The sequence below is a fragment of the Sapajus apella genome, unplaced genomic scaffold, assembly GCF_009761245.1.
Source record: "Sapajus apella isolate SASKATOON/1434 unplaced genomic scaffold, GSC_monkey_1.0 scaffold148, whole genome shotgun sequence".
Lineage (NCBI taxonomy): Eukaryota > Metazoa > Chordata > Mammalia > Primates > Cebidae > Sapajus > Sapajus apella.
The window spans coordinates 2,705,638-2,722,288 of NW_022437088.1; positions in this window are offsets into that span (position 1 = coordinate 2,705,638).

A 16,651-nucleotide genomic window follows, 5' to 3' on the forward strand; every position below is an offset into this window, starting at 1 on the left:
GGCTCAACTTTATTTTTTTCATTTGTGGATTGTCCTTTTGGGTGTTGTATCTAAGAAGTCATCATTGAACCCAAGCTCCCGAGCTCTTCTCCTGTGCGATCTCCTGGGATTCTCATGGTTTTGCACCTACATTTAGGTGTAAGATTCATTTTATAAAGGGCATAACATGCACACCTAGATTGGTTGATTGGTTGATTGATTTTGCATTTGGTTGTCTAGCTGTTCTAGCACCATTATTTGGAAAGGCTATCCTTGCTGTTTTAAATTGTCTTTAACCCTTTATGAAAGATCAGTGGACTGTATGTAGGCCTGTTTCTGGGCTCTGTATACTTTTCCATAGACCTTATTTGTGTGTTTTTCCTCGTTTCACCAACTTCACGCTGTTTTGGTTTCTGTATGTTTCTAGTAAATCCTGAAGTTGGTAGTACCTTCAGGTTTTTTTTTCTGAACTTCATCATGACAACCTGATCAAGACTGTTGTAGTCAAACTTGGAAATGTGTGAGATTCCCCCTTAGTTTGGTCTTCAGGGAGTTTTTAATGCTCAAGGCAGGCCACCCTCAGCTGCTAGTAATGTGTGAATATCATTTAAGTGCTCCTCCCAGTGGCTGGCCCCAGTAGCTTCTCTTCCTGGTGAGCTCTGACTCCTTGTGTGTTGGCCTGTCTCTCTCAGTTTTAGGGTGGCAGTTTTCCCTGTGACCTCACTTCTCTGGTCCAGCCTAGAAGAGCTGACTTTCAGTTTGTTCCGCTTTTCTCTAGCTGTGAGGATAAGTGATGACTCCCTAGCTCTTTCCATGTTGGATTGGAAACCCAAAAATTCATTTTAGAGTTACTTGTAATAAAAGTCACCCATTGTCAGTGTACAGCTTAATCATTTTAGGTGGATTTATAGAATTGTGCAGCCATCAGCAGAGTTCTATTTCAGTACATTTTTGTCACTTCCCCAAATTCCCTTGAGCCTCTTTGTAGCCATTTCCTAATCCTTAGTCCCCATGACTAGACCTGAATAGAATAAATATTTGGATAACCGACTTCATTATATTTACATTTTCATGTGTTTGGAACTTTATATAGTGGACAATTGTCTTCCTTTTCTGACAAATAGAGAAGAGATTGCATTCTAGGGATGTTTTTGGGGAAACATAACAGTAGTCCTGTTTATGGTTCTCCTTGAATTGATTCATCTGTGCTGGTGAGTGGTACTTACTACAAAAGCTTGTCTGGTGAGCACAAGGAAAGTAATCTTTAAAAATTGGCCATTAAAACAGAGATGATACATTTTCACATAGTCTTATGTGGAGTTAAGTATTAAACCATCTTTATTCTTTTTTTTTCCTTTTTTTTCTTTTCACAAAGTTTTTGCTTCATGCCCAGGCTGGAGTACAATGGCACGATCTCAGCTCACTGCAACCTCCACCTTCTGGGTTCAAGTGATTCTCCTGCCTCAGCCTCCTGAGTAGCTGAGATTACAGGTGCCCACCACCACACCCAGCTAATTTTTGTATTTTTAGTAGAGACAAGGTTTTACCATATTGGCCAGGTTGGTCTCTAACTCTTGACCTCAGGTGATCGCCTGCCTTGGCCTCCTAAAGTGCTAGGATTACAGGCATGTGTCACTGCACCAGGACTGAAGCGTCTCTTTATTCTTTCAGAAATATGGTTGATAACAGTAAAGCCACACTCCTCATGTGCCTGAAATGCCCCACATTGTCTTCTTCAGGTGGGAAGTGCTCTGGAACAGCCACATAAAGGTGAGGGCAAGATTTTATTGTAGTTCTTTGATTGATTGATTGATTTTTGCTCTTAGAGGGTTTAGCATCCATGTATCTGAAATAGAATTCAAGAGTAGAGACAGGCACCTGTATTAGTTTTCTCCTGCTGCCTATTATCACATTACCACAAACCAGTGGTTTGAAGCCACAGAAGTCTGGAATGAAGCGGCTGGGTTTTCTGATCAGGGTCATGTGAAGCCACAATCTGGGAATGGGCTGGCTATGGGTTTTCTCTAGATCTCAGGCTATTTTTCTGAGTTCACTATACATATTGAAAGAGTTTCTGTTCTTGTTGGTGGGGGACTGAGGGCCCTTTTTCTGTGCTGGCTGTCAACCAGGAGACCCTCTGACTTCAGAGGCCCCCTGCTTTCCTCCTCACCTGTCTTTCCCATCTTTCAACCAATAACCACTCATGGAGTCCTTCTCAAGCTCTGACTTCCGTTCTCTGACTTCATCTTCTCCAACCAGCCAAGGAAAGCTCTGTCACTATGGAGTGATGTGATTCGATCCAGTTCATGCAGGTAACCTCACCATCTTCATATACATGGGTATATGAAGTCATGTAACTGTCATATACCCATGTAATCACAGGAACGGTGTCTCAAACCACAGGCTTCAGAGACAAGGGTATGGCGTGTTTGGGGACCATTTCAGAAATTCCGTCTACCACAGTTGGACACTCACATTCCCCCATCTGCAAAATACAATCACCCACTCCTTTAAAGTTTCCAAATTTCATATTAAAGCATTAGTTCAACATGAAAAATGTCACATAGACCACAACAGATCCAAAGTTAAAAATCTCATCTAAAACATCCATACCAGGTGTGGATGAGGCTTCTGAGGGTGTCCATTAAGTACAGCTCCTGGACATAATTTCCTTACCCCCGTCGACCTGTGAAACTGAACAACCTGCTTATCTGCTCCTAATGTGGAATGGCGGGACAGACACAGAATGACAACTACAGTGATTCTAGTTCAAAAAGAAGGAACGTGGAAGGTAGAAAGAAGTCGCCGACCCAAAGTCATGTGGAAGTAGAGCTGGGCAAAATCCAGGAGGAGGTTCTTAAGCAGGATCCACAGCCTAGGACTGACCCTCCATCCTGTGGGACTTTGCCTCTGGGATCTTTGCTCTGCATTTCTTGAAACCATTATTATCTATCTTATTTTTTCCCCACCCCTTTGGTTCTTCTCCTTTCTCCTCATGGCAGCATCCTCCACTTAATCCGTGGTCCGTCATCCCCAGCAGAATTGGTCAGATATTGCCCGTGTCATGGTCACGACCGTCTCCACAAGGGGCTGTCCTTGTGAGCCCGTGCTCCTCTGGGACCATCTTCACTGACCTGACCTCTCTCAGTCTTGATTGGTTTCAGCTGACCTGGCTGGGTTAGGAGAAAACCTGACTGTGGAGTCCCAGAGCCATTCTCTGCCCTCGCTATCTCCAGGAGAGGAAGAAAATCACAGGGATCTTCATGGAGAAATGACTCACGTGAGGGCCTGGACTCTCCGGCAGTCACAGCAGAGGAAACTCCCTGAGGAACAATGGAGGATCTGAACGTCCAGACTGGGAAAGCAGGGTTGTGTTAAGGACTATTTAATTCTCATGTGCTCCCTGCCCCAATCTACAAGCCAGCGAATGACAATGGACTGAGAATAAGTAGTAGGCCTATAGGACCATGATCAAGAATTGTCCAAGGAAACACCTCTTTACTCTGTTTGCAAGGCGAAATTGCTGTATTTGATCCAAAGTTTTCTGAAAGGCAGCAGTGAGTTTCTGGAGGGTGAGTTACCTGCTTTGCACTGGGAGGCTGAGGCCAAGGTTTGCATGGTGTATCTGCTGCCACCAGGTGGTCAGGGAGTCTGGGAGATTCTTAGTCTTTCTGTGCTTCAGTTTTCTCATCAGTAAAGTAGGGGCTTATTGTACCTTTCTGAGGTCCCTTCCTGCTCTGTTTTCTCTGAGTCCTTGAGGGACTAAGATGGTTTTTAACACTGCCTGGACCTGTAACCTGCACTGACCTCTCTGGGTCTGACTCCTGACTGGCCCCTGTGTGTCTCCTGCAGAACATGAGCTGAGTCCACACCCTGGAAGCCCAGAACCGAGGGAACAGACGGAAGAAAGAAAGTCAGCAGGTTTTGGAAAAGAGAATAACCTGCAAAGGACAAGTAAATGCTAGAACAGGTGAAAACCAAAGAAGGGAGAATAAGGACAAACTGGGCCAGGAGCCTCAGGGAAATGGGCAATGGGCCTATGATCATTCAACCACTCGAGGAGCAGCGCAAGCTGAGCAATGGGGACCGAGAGAGAAACTTACTCCACAGGAGTCTCCTGACCCTGGCCAGGGAGAGCCAAAGAGGGCATTGAGCTGGTTTATAGTGAGGGGCAGCACCAACTCCAAGACAGGGAGGATGCGACCATGAGCCCCCACGCCAGACCCCAGAGCCTCGACCTTGGGGCTGCCACAGCAGTGGATGCTCTTCAGGTCAGTGTGGATTAGAGGGAATAACCGTGCTTGGAGAAGGGTTAGAGATGTCTGTTCTTACATTAAACAGCCCTGCCCTAGGCCAGGTGCCAGAGTAAGTGATTCTTGCCAGTATATGAGGCAGTGCTACTTAGACTATTCCTCTGCACTTTCACTTGAGGAAGGTCTCTATGTGATGAGTATTTACTGGGTGTTTAATTTTCCCTATACTGTGTTAAGCACTTGGGGTTTAGATAGTAGTTTCCCCAAGGAACTCAAGCCCATGAGAGAAAGAACACAGAGATATGATTTCAAGAAAATAGAGTAGTTCTCCGAAAGTGGGGTGTCATGGCAGCCCAGAGGACGGGAGTGTAGGTGAAGACATTACTCATAAGGACAAGGGGAACCGTAAGAGGGATTCTTCAGAGCAGTCCTGTTTTTACCCCAGTGTCCCGCAGAAGAAGATCCTGGGGCATGACTGGTGTAGAGCATGGGTCTACAGGTGTAGGAGGGGCACTTGCTGCATCTTGGGAGAAATTATAGCCTTCCTGGTAGGACATTTTGGAGAGGAATGTCAGCGATTGGATTGGATATCTGTAGTCAGTTTTATTCTATCTTGAGTGAACACTGCTGAGAACTTCCTTAGTGCCAGACCCTAAGCTGGGAATCATGAGTAGATGAGTAGAATACGATCTCAGCTTTCACAGAACTCTCCGTCTAGTGACTAGCGAGTTATGAGAAGTGTAGTGATGGTGGCTTCATTAGAGCAAGTGGCTCATGCTGCATGGAGATGACCTCAGTGGATGGCCTGGTCCCCCTTCTGGTTGTTATCGACAGCTGGATGGCTTGCTTTGGGCCAGTGACCCTGGACTTCTGCCAGGTGTCAGCATCTTAGGTACAAGCAACACCTCAGTTTCCTGTTGGGTCAAAACAGTCAACACTGCCAATGTGATCAGAGGACACTAGTGACATCAGTAGCTACTGATGAGGTCCTGGCCAGCTAGGGAAATAAAGATGTAAGTTTAACAATGATTCTAAATTTATTCTTAACATAATGAGCAGAGATTATCTGTCTTCTAAGTTAAATACTTTTTAGACTTCAAGATTCACCCACGTCCAAAATAACATATATATCGGCCATATTACTGCCCTGAGTTGATTTCTCCCTGTCCTTACCAGAAGCCTGCACTATGTGGAGCACTGAGTCGGTCTCAGGCTAACTGATCTGTCCTCTGGATTCCAGGGACACCCACAGAGCCAGTGGTTGGAGGCATAGGTGTTGATGTCTCCGACTGTTCTGACTCCAGTTTGGTGCACCTCAATGCCCAGTATGAACCACACATAGCAGGATGCCACCACAATTTTGATTTGGGGCTCTTGCATCCTAACTTTAATAAAATTTAATGGACATTATTTTTTAGAAGAATTCTAGGTTTACAGATAGTACAGGGAATTCCCCTATTCTCTCTTGTCCCCTAGCATACAGTTTCCTCTATCATTAGTATCATGCATTGCTGTGATATATGTTTACAATTGATTAATCAATATTGATACATTGTTATTAACTAAACTCCATAGTTTGCATTAGGGTGTGTTCTTTGAGTTTTACAGTTCTATAGGGCTTGACAATTACCATGTCATGAATCCCCAGTACCGTATCACACAGATTTTCACTGCTGAAAACCTTGTGTTCAACCAATTCATCCCTCCTGCATGCTTGGCAATCACTGATCATTTCACTGTCTCTACCATTTTGACTTTCCTGGAATGTCCTAGTGTTGGAATCATACAGTGTGTAGAGTCTTTAGACTAGTTTTTCTTAGCATTCTGTATTTAAAGAGCCTCCATGTCTTGTCATGGCCTGATAGCTCATTTCATTTATCACTGAATCATATTCTCTTGTACAGATATACCACAGTTTGTTTAGCCATTCACTTACTGAGGGATATTTTGGTTACTTTCAGTTTTTGATAAGTGTGAGTAAAACTGTTGTAAATACTTGGATACAAGTTTTTGAATGAACATGTTTTCACATTACTTTGGTAAGTATCTAAAACTGCTATTTTCAGGATTATATGGCAAGGCTGTGTTTAGCTTTTTATTTTTTATTTTTTTAAAAGTACCTGCCAAACTGTTTTCCAAAGTGACTAGCGTTTTAGATTTCCACTAGCAGTGACTGAGAGTCCCCGTTGCTCTGCGTCTTTGACAGCCTGTGGTATTGTCACTTGTTTGGATTTGAGCCTTCCTATTAGGTGTATATTATAGTGTAGTGGCATCTCATTGGTTTAACATGCAATTTCCTAGTGACACATGGTTTTGAGCATCTTTTTCATATGCTTATTTGCTATCCATGTATCTTTTCTGGTGAAGTATCCAGATCTGCCCATTTCTAAATTGGGGTTTTTGCTTTTTTATTATTGAGTTTTTAAAGTCCTTTATATATATTGGACACCAGTCTTTCATCAGATCTGTATTTTGCCAATTTTTTTCCCAGTCTGTTACTTGGTTATTCATTTTCTTAGCAATGTCTTTCACAGAGCAGAAGTTTTTAATTTTTATGAAGTTCAACTTATCAATTTTTTCTTTCCTGGATTGTGCTTTTGGCATTGTATCTGAGAAGTCATCACCAATCCCAAAGTCCCGCAGATTTTCCCCATGTGATCATCCAGGAGTCTTACAGTTTTGCACCTCACAATCAGGTGTAAGATCCATTGTGTGAAAGGTGTAAAATCTGTGCCTCGATTTATTCATTTTCCACATATGGATATCTAGTAATTCTAGCACCATTTGTTGAAAAGACTGTCCTTTTCCAGTTAAATTGCCTTTGTGCCTTTCTCAAAGATCTGTTGAGTATTTGTGTAGGTGTATTCCCGAGCTCTGTATTCTTTTCTAGTGACCTATTTTTCTGTTTTTTCTTTCTTCACCAATTTCCACATTGTTTGGTTACTGTAGCTCTATAATTAGTACTGAAGTCAGCAGTGTCAGTTCTCTGGGGATTTTTCTGATCTTTACAATGAGAACCTGGTTGAGCTCCTGGTGGTAACACTTAGAAAAGTGTGAGATCCCCACTAAATCTGGTCCCCAAGGAGTTTTGAATGCTCAAGCCAGGCCACCCTCAGCTTCTAGTCATCTGTGAGTACCATTTAAGTGCTCCTCCCAGTTGCTGGCTTCAGCAGCTTCTGTTCCCTGTATTTGTCTGTCTGTCTGGTTTTCAGCATGGCAATTTGCCCTGTGACCTCTCCTCTAGTCCCTCTGATAAGGGTTGATAATTTTCAGTTTGTTCAGCTTTTTTCTTGTTGTGAGGACAAGTGACCTCCTCGCTCCTTACAAGTTGGAGTAGAAACCAGGAATTTCATTTAACAAGTTACTTGTAATAAAAATCACTAATTGTAAATGTAGAATTGAATAATTTAAGTAGATATATAGAATTTTGTAGCCATCACCTCAGTCCCCTCTTAGAATACATTTCTTCCCTCCCCAGATTCCCCAGAGCCTCTTTGCCATCATTTTCCAATCCCTGGTCACCACGACCGAGCCTGAACAAAATAAAAATTGGGAAAACAGACAACATTGCATTTCAGCTTTTATTAGATTGGAATTTTATATAATAGACCATTGTCTTACTCTTGTGGCAACTAGAGGAGATATTTTATTCTAAGGATTTTCTTTGGGGGAACTTAGTAGTAGTTCTGTTTATTGCTCTCCTTGAATTGGTTCATCTATGCTGGTGTCAGACTGTTGCTATCAAACCTTGTCTAGTAAGCATGAGTAAAAGACCTAAAAGAAAATCTATTAGAAATGCAGATGATGAATTTGCAAATAATGTTATGCCGAGTTAAGTTTTTGTCTCAGGCTGCAGTGCAATGGCACGAACTTGGCTCACTGAAACCTCTGCCTCCTGGGTTCAAGCAATTCTCCTGCCTCAGCCTCCTGAGTAGCTGGGATTACAGGCATGCACCACCATGCCAAGCTAACTTTGTATTTTTAGTAGAGGTGGGGTTTCTCCATGTTGGTTAGGCTGGTCTTGAACTCACAACCTCAGGTGACCTGCCTGCCTTGGCCTCCCAAAGTGCTGGGATTGCAGGCATGAGCCACCATGCTGGAGTGCTGTGTGCAATCTCAGCTCACTGCAACTTCTACGTCTAGAGTTCAAGTAATTCTTGTGCCTCAACCTTTCGAGTTGCTGGGATTACAGGCATGCACCACCATACCTAGCTAATTTTGTATTTTTAGTAGAGATGGGGTTTCTCCATGTTGGCCAGGCTGGTCTTGAGCTCCAAATCTCAGGTGATCCACCCACCTTAGCCTCCTAAAGTGCCTGGGTTACACGTGTGAGCCACCACACCTGGCTGGGAGTTAAGTATTTTTCCATCTTTTTTCTTTCAGAAATTGGGTTGGTAACATTGAAGAGACACTTCTCACCTGCCTGAAATGGCCTACGTTATCTTCTTCAAGTTGCATGGGCTCTGGAACAGCCCTTGCAGTGCTCCCGTAAAGGTAAGTGTAACATTTTACTGTAGTTCTTTGCTTTTTTTTCTTTTTTGTGCTTATAGGGATTAGCATACATGTATGTGAAAATATAAAAAGAGTACAGATAGGCATCTGTAACTATTTTTCTGTTGCTACCTATTAACACATTATAACAAGTTAGTGGTGGGAAACCACAGAAATCAGGAATGATTGGGTTCTCTGATCAGCGTCTTAGGAGGCTGAAATCCAGTTATGTGCTGCCTGTGTTTTTCATCTAGAGCTGAGGCTACTCTTCCAAGTTCGCTACAGATGTATTGGCAGAATCCATCTTCTTGTGGGTGGAGGACTGACATCCTTTTGCAGTCCTCCTGGCTCTCAGCCAGGAGACACCCTGACTCCAGAGGCCACCTGCATTCTTTCTCACTTTCCCCATCTTCCAACCAACAACAGCCCATGGAGTTCTTCTCCAGCTTCCATCCTCTCTCTGACTTCGTCTTCTCCTACCCACTAGAGAAATCTGTGACTCTTAGGGAGTGATGTGATTAGATGCGGCACACTCAGGAAAGCTCAGCCTTTGTATTAGCCTGTTCTTGCAATGTTATAATGACCTGAGGCTGGGTGATTTATAAAGGAGAGAGGTTTAATCAGGTCATGGTTCTGTGGGCTGACAGGGGAGCAAGAGAGGGAGGGAGAGAGAGCGAGAGAAAGGGGAAGTGCTACATAGTTTTAAAGAGGCAGATCTCATGGAAACTCTTATCATGCAACAGCACTTGGGGGATGGTGCTAAGACATTAGAAACCATCCCCATGATCCAATAACCTCCTGCCAGGCCCCACCTCTAACACTCGGGATTATAATTCAACATGAGGTTTGGGTGGGGACACAGAGCCAAACCATATCACTCTTTAAAGTCATATGGGAAAATAAATCATTCTGATAAAGGTGAATCCAAGATGGCCGTTTAGGAACAGCACAGGATTGCAACTCCCAGTGAAAGCGCAGAGGGTGAGTGGACGCCGCATTTTTATTGCCCACAGACTAGGAAATTCCCAGACGGAGGAGCTCCACGGGTTGCCAGCGCAGCTGTTTCGGCCAGGGTGGCTGTGTCGGCCCGCTCCGCTGCTTTGCCCCGCGCGGCTGCTTTGTCAGCGCCCCAGCGCAGCGGTTCTCCATACAAAATACACTGGTCCAGGTGCCCTTTTGGCTGGCAATTGGAGCCACGGGAAGTCACCCATTCATCTGTTTAAAAAGGGGACTGAACAGGGAACCAGAACAGTAGATTCCAGGGCAAAAAAAGGGCCACGAATCTCAGTGCCGCTGTTTAAGCCAGTGCAGTGAGTCGCCGCATGGGAAAACACAGAGATCCCAGCGTCTCTTCAACAGGTGACTGGAATACCAACTTAAAAAAAAGACTCTCAGGCAGGGAGCCAGGCGATCAGGCTCGGCTGGGCCCACCCCCACAAAAGAACAGCAATCAGAAACTCTCTGGATTGAGAGTTTCATAGCAAGCGCAGCTGAACCCGGGACGGTCCAGCTCTGTGGGGGAGGGGCGTCCGCCATTACCGAGGCAGCCCGCCACTACGGAGGTATTCAGCCAATGCTGAGGCAGCCCGCCATTGCCAAGGCAACCCGCCATTCCTGAGGCAGCCCACCATTGCCAAGGCAACCCGCCATTGCTGAGGCAGCCCGCCGTTGTCAAGGCAACCCGCCACTACAGAGATACTCCACCTTAACAGAGGCTGGCCACCATTGCAGAGGCAGTTCTAAATACACCCACATAAACAGGACTGTAGGGAAATTCACTCAGCAGCTGGGTGGAGCCCACAGCAGCTCAGCAAAGTCTCTACAAGCAGACAATGACTAAGCTGCCTCCTTGCTGGGCAGGGCAGCCCTGAAGGAAAAAAAAGAAGGCAGCAGCATAGTGGAAACTCATAAACAAAGCCCTAATCCCTGGGACAGAGCACCTGGGAACAAAAAGCAGTTTATGAGTTCTCCTGCAGCAGACCTAAACGTACCTGCCCAGCAGCTCTGAATGAACAATGGAGCTCACAGCTCAGCATTTGAGCTCCTATAAAGAACAGACCATCTCCTCAAGCAGCTCCCTGACCCCTGTATATCCAAAGAGCCACCTCATAAAGGAGAGATCAGACGACACTTGGCAGGTATCCTTCTGGGACAAAGATAGCAGAAGAAGAAAACTGGTAACAACCCTTACTGTTCTGTAGCTGCTGCAGGTGATCCCCAGGCAAGTGGGGCCTGGAGTGGACCTCAACAGACCTACAGCAGAGGGGCAAGACTGTCAGAAGGAAAACCAAGAAACAGAAATAACCTCATCATCAGCAAACAGAACGTCCACTCAGATACCCAATCTGAAAGCCAGCAACTACAAAGATGACAGGTGGCTAAATCCATAAAGATGGGAAGAAACCAGTGCAAAAAGGATGAAAACACCCGAAACCAGAACACCTCTCCTCCTACAAGGGATCATAACCCCTCACCAGCAAGGGAACAAGGTTGGATGGAGAACGAGTGTGATGAAATGACAGAATCAGACTTCAGAAGGTGGGTAGTAAGAAACTTCTGTGAACTAAAAGAACATGTTTTAACCGAATGCAAAGAAACTAAGAACCTTGAAAAAAGATTTGATGAAATGCTAATGAGAATGGACAAAATAGAAAGGAATATAAGTGAATTGACGGAGCTGAAAAGCACAACACGAGAACTTCGCGAAGCATGCACAAGCATCAACAGCCGAATTGGCCAAGCAGAAGAAAGGATATCAGAGGTCAAAGATCAACTCAATGAAATAAAACGGGAAGGCAAGAATAGAGAAAAAGGGGTAAAAAGGAATGAACAAAGTCTCCAAGAAATGTGGGACTATGTGAAAAGACCTAATCTACGTTTGATAGGTGTACCCGAATGTGATGAAGAGAATGAATCCAAGCTGGAAAATACTCTTCAGGATATTATCCAGGAAAACTTCCCCAACCTAGCAAGGCAGGCAAATATTCAAGTCCAGGAAATACAAAGAACCCCACAAAGATATTCCTCAAGAAGAACAACCCCAAGGCACATAATCGTCAGATTTACCAGGGTTGAAATGAAGGAGAAAATACTAAGGGCAGCCAGAGAGAAAGGTCGGGTTACCCACAAAGGGAAGCCCATCAGACTCACAGCAGATCTCTCAGCAGAAACCCTATAAGCCAGAAGAGAGTGGGGGCCAATATTCAACATCCTTAAAGAAAAGAACTTTCAATCCAGAGCCTCCTATCCAGCCAAACTAAGCTTCATAAGTGAAGGAAAAATAAAATCCTTTGTGAACATGCAAGTACTCAGAGATTTCGTCACCACCAGGCCAGCTTTACAAGAGCTCCTGAAAGAGGCTCTACACATATAAAGGAACAACCAGTACCAGCCACTGCAAAAACATGCCAAATGGTAAAGAGAATCAACACAATGAAGAATCTGCATCAACTAATGGGCAAAACAGCCAGCTAGCACCAAAATGGCAGTATCAAATTCACACATAACAATATTAACCCTAAATGTAAATGGACTAAATGCCCCAATCAAAAGACACAGACTGGCAAACTGGATAAAAAGCCAAAACCCATCGGTGTGCTGTATCCAGGAAACCCATCTCACATGCAAGGATACACAAAGGCTCAAAATAAAGGGATGGAGGAAGATTTACCAAGCAAATGGAGAGCAAAAAAAAGCAGGAGTTGCAATTCTCATCTCTGATAAATTAGACTTTAAAGCAACAAAGATCAAAAGAGACAACGAAGGACATTACATAATGGTAAAAGGATCAATGCAACAAGAAGAGCTAATGACCCTAAATATATACGCACCCAATACAGGAGCACCCAGATACATAAGGCAAGTTCTTAATGACTTACAAAGAGACTTAGACTCCCACACAATTATAGTGGGAGACTTTAACACCCCATTGTCAATATTAGACAGATAAACCAGACAGAAAATTAACAAGGATATCCAGGAATTGAACTCAGACCTGGACCAAGCAAACCTGATAGACATTTACAGAACTCTCCACCCCAAATCCACAGAATATACATTCTTCTCAGCACCACATCATACCTACTCTAAAATTAACCACATAATTGGGAGTAAATCACTCCTCAGCAAATGCAAAAGAACTGAAATCATAATACACAGTCTCTCAGACCACAATGCAATCAAGTTAGAACTCAGAATTCAAAAATTAACCCAGAACTGCACAGCTTCATGGAAACTGAACAACTTGCTCTTGAATGTTGACTGGATAAACAAAGAAATTAAGACAGAAATAAAGATGTTCTTCGAAACCAACGAGAATGAAGACACAACATACCAGAATCTCGGGGACACATTTAAAGCAGTCTCTAGAGGAAAATATATAGCAATAAGTGCCCACATGAGAAGCAAGGAGAGATCAAAAATTGACACCCTATCATCAAAATTGAAAGAGCTAGAGGAGCAAGATAAAAAAAAAAAAAAACTCAAAGTCTAGCAGAAGACAAGAAATAGCTAAGATCAGAGCAGAACTGAAGTAGATAGAGACACAAAAAACACTTCAAAAAAATCAATAAACCCAGGAGCTGGTTTTTTGAAAAGATCAACAAAATAGACCACTAGCCAGATTAATAAAAAAGAAAAGAGAGAATAACCAAATTGATGCAATAAAAAATGATAAAGGGGATATCACCACGGATTCCACAGAAATTCAAACCATCATCAGAGATTATTACAAACAACTCTATGCACATAAACTAGTAAACCTGGAAAAAATGGATAAATTCTTGGACACTTGCCTCCTCCCAAGCCTAAACCAGGAAGAAGCCGAAACCCTGAACAGACCCATAACAAGGTCTGAAGTTGAGGCAGCAATTAAGAGCTTACCACACAAAAAAAAGCCCAGGTCCAGACAGGTTCACAGCTGAATTCTACCAGACATACAAAGAGGAGCTGGTGCCATTCCTTCTGAAACTATTCCAAACAATACTAAAAGAGGGAATTCTTCCCAAATCATTTTATGAGACCAACATCATCCTGATTCCAAAACCCAGCAGAGACTCAACAAGAAAAGAAAACTTCAGGCCAATATCCATGATGAACATAGATGCAAAAATCTTCAATAAAATACTGGCAAGCCGATTGCAACAGCACATCAAAAAGCTTATCCACCATGATCAAGTAGGCTTCATCCCAGGGATGCAAGGCTGGTTCAACATACGCAAGCCTATAAATGTAATTCACCACATAAACGGAACCAAAGACAAAAACCACATGATTATCTCAACTGATGCAGAGAAGGCCTTTGACAAAATTCAACAGCCCTTTATGCTAAAAACCCTCAATAAGCTAGGTATTGACAGAACGTATCTCAAAATAATAAAAGCTACTTATGGCAAACCAACAGCCAATATCATACTGAATGGGTAAAAACTGGAAGCATTCCCCTTGAAATCTGGCACTAGACAAGGATGCCCTCTCTCACCACTCCTATTCAATATAGTACTAGAAGTTCTAGCCAGAGCAATCAGGCAAGAAAAAGAAATAAAGGATATTCAAATAGGAAAGGAGGAAGTCAAATTGTCTCTACTTGCAGACGACATGATTGTATATCTAGAAGACCCCATCATCTCAGCCCAAAATCTCCTGAAACTGATAAGCAACTTCAGCAAAGTCTCAGGATACAAAATCAATGTGCAAAAATCACATGCATTCCCATACACCAATAACAGACTTAAAGAGAGCCAAATCAAGAATGAACTGCCATTCACAATTGCCACAAAGAGACTAAAATACCTAGGAATACAACTAACAAGCAACATAAAGGACCTCTTCAAGGAGAACTACAAGCCACTGCTGAACAAAATAAGAGGGGACACAAACAGATGGAGAAACATTCCATGTTCATGGTTAGGAAGAATCAATGTGAAAATGGCCATACTGCCCAAAGTAATTTACAGATTCAACGCTATCCCCATCAAGCTACCAATGACCTTCTTCACAGAACTGGAAAAAACCACCTTAAACTTCATATGGAACCAAAAGAGAGCCCGCATAGCCAAGTCAATTCTAAGCAAAAAGAACAAAGCAGGAGGCATCACACTATCAGACTTCAAACTATACTACAAGGCTACAGTAATCAAACCAGCATGGTACTGGTACCAAAACAGAGATATAGACCAATGGAACAGAACAGAGGTCTCGGAGGCAACACAACATATCTACAACCATCTGATCTTTGACAAACCAGACAAAAACAAGCAGTGGGGAAAGAATTCCCTGTTTAATAAATGGTGTTCGGAAAACTGGCTAGCCACGTGCAGAAAGCAGAAACTGGACCCCTTCCTGACACCTTACACTAAAATTAACTCCAGATGGATTAAAGACTTAAACATAAGACCTAACACCATAAAAATCCTAGAAGAAAATCTAGGCAAAACCATTCAGGACATAGGTGTAGGCAAGAATTTCATGACCAAAACACCAAAAACATTGACAACAAAAGCCAAAATAGACAAATGGGACCCAATCAAACTCCACAGCTTCTGCACAGCAAAAGAAACAGTCATTAGAGTGAATCGGCAACCAACAGATTGGGAAAAAAATTTTGCAGTTTACCCATCTGACAAAGGGCTGATATCCAGAATTTACAAAGAACTAAAACAGATTTACAAGAAAAAAACAAGCCCATTCAAAGGTGGGCAAAGGATATGAACAGATACTTTACAAAAGAAGACATACATGAAGCCAACAAACATATGAAAAAATGCTCATCATCACTGGTCATCAGAGAAATGCAAATCAAAACTACATTGAGACACCATCTCATGCCAGTTAGAATGGTGATCATTAAAAAATCTGGAGACAATAGATGCTGGAGAGGATGTGGAGAAATAGGAACATTTTTGCACTGTTGGTGGGAGTGTAAATTAGTTCAACCATTGTGGAAGACAGTGTGGTGATTCCTCAAGGACCTAGAAATAGAAATTCCATTTGACCCAACAATCCCATTACTGGGTATATATCCAAAGGATTATAAATCGTCCTACTATAAGGACACGTGCACACGAATGTTCATTGCAGCACTGTTTACAATAGCAAAGACCTGGAACCAACCCAAATGCCCATCGATGATAGACTGGACAGGGAAAATGTGGCACATATACACCATGGAATATTATGCAGCCATCAAAAACGATGAGTTCGTATCCTTTGTAGGGACATGGATGAACCTGGAAACCATCATTCTCAGCAAACCGACAGAAGAGCAGAAGATCAAACAACACATGTTCTCACTCATAGGCGGGTGTTGAACAATGAGAACACATGGATACAGGGAGGGGAGCACTACACACTGGGGTCAGTTGGAGGGAAATAGGGGAGGGACGGTGGGGGGTGGGGAGTTGGGGAGAGATAGCAAGGGGAGAGATGCCAGATGTAGGTGATGGGGAGGAAGGCAGCAAATCACACTGCCATGTGTATACCTATGCAACAATCTTGCATGTTCTTCATATATACCCCAAAACCTAAAATGCAATAAAATAAATGGAAAAAAAAAAGTCATATGACTACCATCTAACAACATAATCACAGGAATGTCTCATCAGCTTAACAGGTTTCAGAGATAAGGGTACAGCATGTTTGGAGACGATTTTAGAAATTCCACCTATCACAGTTCAACTTCTGGTCCCCAGATGTTCACGTTCCTCACAGATGCAAAATACATTCACCCTCTCACCTAAGGTTTCCAAGTTTCATGTCATTATGCATTAGTGCAAAGTGAAAAATGTCATGTAGCTTTAATCTGATCAAAAGTTTAAAATCTCATTTAAATCATCTACACCAAGTGTGAATGAGGCTTCTCAGGGTGTCCGTTAAGTACAGATTCTTTTTACTTGAGAGTGAGTCTTGGTCTGTCACCCATGCTGGAGTGC